Genomic DNA, 6,341 nt, shown 5'->3' with positions numbered 1-6,341 from the left:
TTTAAAGTCCATTAAAATTTTATCTTATATAAATTATTTTATTATTGAAATTATGTAATATAATTATAATACCTTTCATGTTAATTTTTTAATTTTTAATATTTATATTATAATAGTTCTAACATAAATAAAGAAATTGACAATGATGAAGAATCATGAACCTTTTATACCTAATATGCGTAATAAATTGTAACGACCCGTTCGGTCAATTTGTGCATTTGAGCCCCGTTCCCCTATTTGATACTTTATGTATGTGTGCTTATTGTTTTTGTGACTTATGGGATTAGTTGATTTGGTTTCGAGAAGTTGGGAGAGACTTTGGACACTTAGTCTCATTTTAGAAGTTTAAATTGTTAAGAGTTGCCCAAGATTTGACTTTTGAGTTGACGACTTCAGCTTGGTGGTTTGAGGATTCCAATAGGCTCGTATAGTGATTTAGGACTTAGGCGCATGTCCGGATTTAGATTTGGAGATTCCTAGAATGTTTTGGCACTAATTGTCAAAAGTTGAAATTTGAACGTTTGGAGAATTCATAGGTTTGACCGGGAGTTGACTTTGATGATATTGGACTTGGATTGTTGTTTTGGGACTTGAAATAGGTTCATTTAGTAGTTTGGAACTTGTGTGTGAAGTTTAATTGGAATCCAAAATGTTTAGGCATGATTCGAACGTGTTAGGTGAAGTTGGAAGGTTTGGAAGTTAAGAGATGGATTTTGGTCTTCGGTTTGGATATTTGATGTTATTCGTGATGATTTGGGTCTTTGGATAAGTTTCGATTAGGTACTTGGACTTGTTGATTTGATCGGACGGGGTCCCAGGACTCATGGAACCATCCTTCTTCTTCACAAATAACACTGGTGCACCCCAAAAAGAAACACTTGGCCTGATGAGACCCTTATTCAACAACTCCCGCAACTGCTCCTTCAACTCCTACAACTCAGCAGGAGCCATATAACATGGTGAAATAAATATGGGTTGAGTGTCCGGCACCAGATCAATACCAAAATCAATATCACTATCGGGTGGCGTGCTTGATAGGTCTGCAGGAAACACATATGGGAACTCCCTCACCACAGGGATTGAATTTACCGTAGGAGTATCAGCACTAACATCTCTCACAAAACCCAGATACGCCAAATACCCCTTTTCAACCATTTGTTGAGCCTTCGAAAAAAAATTACTCTACTAGGAATGTGACCCAAAGAGCCCATCCATCCAACCTTGGCAACCCCAAATAGCAAACGTCACGGTCTTAGTGTGACAATCAAAAATAGCATGATACGCAGAGATCGGACGCCATGTCACGCACATGGTGGTGTTGTGTTTCTATGTCAAACCTCTTAATTTAGGGTGAGATGGCTTAGCCGATCTGTCAGAGATCGGACTCTGTGTTATAAGCACAGTGGTGTATCGGTGCTAAAGATCTCCCAACCTAAAACATTGATTTTTACTTGAAGATTTACCTCACTCTTGACTTGGTATTTTATTATTATTTGGTTTTCTCATTGATCTCATGTTTCTCTCCTTTTGTGTTGTCGCTCTATTCATTGAGAGTGTGTTTAGCTTTATATACTAGTACTATTCTATATATACTAATGCCTCTTTTGCCGGGGATGCTGCATTTTTAATGGATGCAGGTGGCTCCACAGTAGGCAGCATTGATCATTGCTAGCAGTACACCCTCAGTTGACTCGGTGAGCCCCACTTCCTATCGAGGTCTTGTGTTTTTTGCTCCTTGTACATTATATTTTGAGGTATAGCCGGGGCCTTATCACTGGCACTTTCATATTACTCTTTTGTTTCCATTAGAGGCTCCGTAGACATGGTGTGGGTTGTATTTTGATTGGGGCAGCAAACTAAAAATGTTGTAAATATCAGACATGTTTCCACTTTTAACTATGAAAATGTTACATTTTGGAAATCGGAAATGAAGTTTCTAAAAGTGATGAAAATTGATGTTGCACACTTTATCCTATCATGTTTAACTCTTGTTATTGATCCTCGCATTATTCATGGGTATGGTTAGGTAGAAGGTATCAAGTAGGCTTAGGTGACTAGGATATCTCGGTTGAGCGCCGGTCGCGCTTCATGAAGCCACAATACACCATCATCACCAGTAGTCACCTCCTTAGCATCACTATGTTGCACTGTGTCCTTAAGGACAATCAAATAGGGATCGTCACACTGGCACTCCTTAATGCGCTCAAACAAGGACGACCGTGAAACAACATAAGCAAGGACTCTGCTTGGCTTCGAAATATCCAAAATCACCAATATATTGGACAACGCTCGAACATCCATAGCTAAAGGCCTCTTCATAGGGGGAATGAATGCTACATTCCCCATACTCTCCTCCTTTCTCCTCAAGGCGTTGACTACTATGTTAGCTTCCCCCGGATAATAAAGAATAGTGATATCATAATCCTTCAACATATCCAAGCATCTCCGCTACCTCAAATTCAAGTCTTTCGATTTAAACAACGTTGGAGACTCCGATGATCCGTATACACCTCACAAGACACGCTATATAAGTAATACCTCCAAATCATGAGCACGTGTATGATGGTTGTTAACTCCAAATCATACACCGGGTACTTCATCTCATATGGATTCAATTGACGTGATGCATAGAAAATTACCCTATTGTACTACATCAACACACACACAAGACCAACACGCGAAGAATCGCAATAGACCGTATACGACCCTAATCCTAAGGGCAATACTAAAATTGGGGTTGTAGTTAAAGGAGTCTTGAGCTTGTGAAAGCTCTCCACCCACTCGTCAGACTATCTGAATGGAGCGCCCTTCTGAGTCAACTTGGTCAACGGAGCTGCAATAGACGAGAATCCCTCCACAAAGCGACGTTAATAACCAGCCAAACCCAGAAAACTCTTGATCTTTGTGGTCGTAGATGGTCTGGGCCAACTTTGAACAACTTTAATCTTCTTCGGATCTACCTTGATCCCTTTACGAGACACCCTGTGGCCTAAGAATGCCACTAAATTCAACCAGAACTCACACTTGGAGAACTTAGCATACAACTTCTTCTCCCTTAGAGCCTAAATCACCGTCCTCAAATGCTGCCTGTGGTCCTCCCTACTGCAGGAATATACCAAGATATCATCAATGAACACAATGATAAATAAATCCAAATAAGGTTAGAGCACACTATTCATCAAATGCATGAATGCTACTAGGGCATTAATCAAGCTAAGAGACATCACCAAGAACTCATAATGCCCATAATGGGTTCTGAAAGTCGTCTTAGGAATGTCCGAAGCCCTGATATTCAACTGATAGTGTCTCTATCTCAAGTCAATCTTAAAGAACACTCTAGCACCCTGAAGCTAGTAAAATAAATCATCAATGCGCTACAGTGGATATTTATTCTTGATGGTTACTTTTTTTAATTGCCTGTAGTCAATGCACATCCTAATGGAACCATCTTTCTTCTTCACAAATAGTATCATCGTACCCCTAGGTGAAATTATTGGATATAGAAAATTATAGAAATCATGATTGAGAACATTATAGAATCACTCTTAATATCAGAGGTACAAAAGAGATATTACAACAACCATATTCTATAATGGCTCTACGAGAAAGCCAGTTAGAAGAGTACCAGCCTCATAAGAAGTTAGTATGAAGCTCCCATCGGATTGTGTATGCACCAGAGATGCAAGTATTATAATAGAGCTTCAAGTTGTGGAGGTGAATTATACCTATGTGGAATGGAGGTTATGAAAGGAATATAAGATGTGATGCAAGATTTTAAGGCAAGTAAGGTAAAGGTGAACAACATACAAGATACTCAAGTGCATAAGGTTGTGAATGGTCCATACTTCAGATAGAAGGCTAGAAGCACCGGGATTCAGTATCCGGGAATGATAGCGGCATCGTCAGTGGCATATCTTCCAACCTATGGTTTCTAAGTATCGAGAGGTCTAGCTAATAGAGTAAAGGAGAGTTAGAGACGATGCGATGTCTCGCTTGATGTTCCAGAATAACACAAGGAAATCTATGGTGCAAGCAAGTTGAAGGAATATTGCGAGTAGTATAAATCGATATGTGTAGGTCGCAAGCTAAAGTATGGTAAAGCGACAAGGTTTTAGGAAGACAGGAGTAAAAATAAGAAAAATGCAAGTGTGAAGATGGCGAAAATGGATAAGTCCTCGGGATTAAGCCCGTGAAAACAAGAGAGTTGATGGTTTCTCTAAGTTATGGAAAGTTCAGTATAGCCTGAATGAACTCAAAGGAATCTAAGACTAATAGCATTTAGAAGAGATGGAATGATGCCCTGGTGGTAGACTAAGGGTATAATTGTGATAAATAAAGGATGATGTTTGGGCCTTCGATTGAGTAATGATTTGATTTCATGGACGGCACGAGATTAGAATACCCCACCCATAAGATGAATCATGTTGGAATGCTATGAAATACGGTTATGGAAGTATGGTATCGCCCCCAGGTGGGTCAGGAAAATTACTTCAGATGTTCCCCGATGAGACGTGAGCCCTAGCGGCGGTGTTACATAAGAGATCAAGTTATCAGTGGTAGATGATAGATCAACATTAAGATGAATCAACAATGGAGGGACAAAAGTCACAAAATATGGGATAAACAACGAACGTAACCTGGAGTTTGGTAGCATACCTCAGTAACGATAAATCGAGGTAAGAGTTATGGTATATTATGACCTACTTAGTTGCAGTAAAGTCATGTGGATAGATAACCGGGCCTATGAAATAAGATATAGCAATATTCATAAGTTTGACAAAGTACCGAGCGAAGAACTTGAGTATACCTATAGATGCCCAGAGGGACATCTTGTCAAGCTCTGTATATATTTACAAAGTGAGGCCTAGAGATGGGCTAAAAGCTGTAGGAAAAAGGAGAGAAGAGTCGCATAGGCGCACTTACAAGGTCAGAGTCGTACAGGCTGCATGATAGAAGGTAGCAATGGTTACGAGATTGAAAGGATTCCAACCATAAGTCGTGGTGTGAGAAAGAGGCCTAAAAGGGGAAATGCCCTGGCCTTTGAAATTATTCACAGAACAATTGCCTAGATAGAAAGGAGAGTACTAAAGTATTAAGAAGACATAAGGCATGAAAATGATAAGTGCATCAATCAACATTCGAGGACGAATGTTCCAAAGGGGGGAATGATGTTACACCCCATGTTTTCATACGTGGAAGTACGACATAAGTAAATTGATATAAGCTCGGAAATGAGATGTTACATTCCGCATTTTCATACGTTAAAGTTTCGTCGTAAGCTAATCGACGTAAGTTCGGGAAGGAGATTATTTTGAGATTATAAGCATTATGCTATTTCAAACAAGTGATGAGTAAATTCGTGAAGGTGAGAGGGTAAGCAAATAAAAAAAATGAATTTTCGTCAAAGTTTGACATGTTGGGGTAAAATACGGTCCAAGCTAAAATACTCGGTATTTATGGATTAGTGCCATACAAGGTACCACATGACCATAATAGTAAGGTGTACAAAGTGTGTTAAAATTGAGTAGTATTTTATGTAATTTGAGATCATTCTTAATTATGTGGGTAATTGGTTAATTATTGGATTTTTGGATAAATATTTAATTGAGATTTGTTGGATAATTATAAGGGGGATGACAATCCACGTGGGATTTTGGAAAGTTGGCAGCAAGTTGACATCTAGTCATATGCTTAAAGAGGTGGTGGCTTATTTAGAGGATTTTGTGGCTTAGTCACACATAAGTGGGGCCCACACCCACTAAATACAAAAGGCTTATCTAATGAAGATGGTCATTACTTAGTAATACTAAGTAACAGATGAAAATGCTTCAACAATTCATACAAGCATTTGAATGGTAGTAACGTGAGTTTTCTTGAAACAAAATTCATACGAGACTTCTTAGCATAATAGCAACAGAATTTTATGATTCTAAGGGAGTACGGTACAATCTTTCTCAAGAATATCATACGAAATTTCCCCTACTTCGATCCGCCATTACGTATTTTTTGCAAAAGACGTGGGTTAGAGGGATTGCAAACAGAATCGGTTCAGGTATGTTAAGGCTATCCCTTCTTTATTTTTGTCATGATCCAAATAATACAAATGAAACAAGCAAAATACGCAACTTTCATAAATGACTCTATTCATAGAAATACTAGGGGTGTCTATATTCTTGATTCCCCTTGTGAATTATTATTATATCTTCTGTTCATGGGTCTCAGAAAAATACGTATTTGATAAAGTTTATCCGAAAGGTATATTGATTTTTATGACATTCCGATAAATCTTATTAACGAAATTCTTGTGCATTTCATGCATTTATATATGTACATTGACCCAT

Source organism: Nicotiana tomentosiformis, chromosome 2 (genome assembly GCF_000390325.3).
Source record: "Nicotiana tomentosiformis chromosome 2, ASM39032v3, whole genome shotgun sequence".
NCBI lineage: Eukaryota > Viridiplantae > Streptophyta > Magnoliopsida > Solanales > Solanaceae > Nicotiana > Nicotiana tomentosiformis.
Note: the sequence above shows the minus strand (reverse complement) of the source record.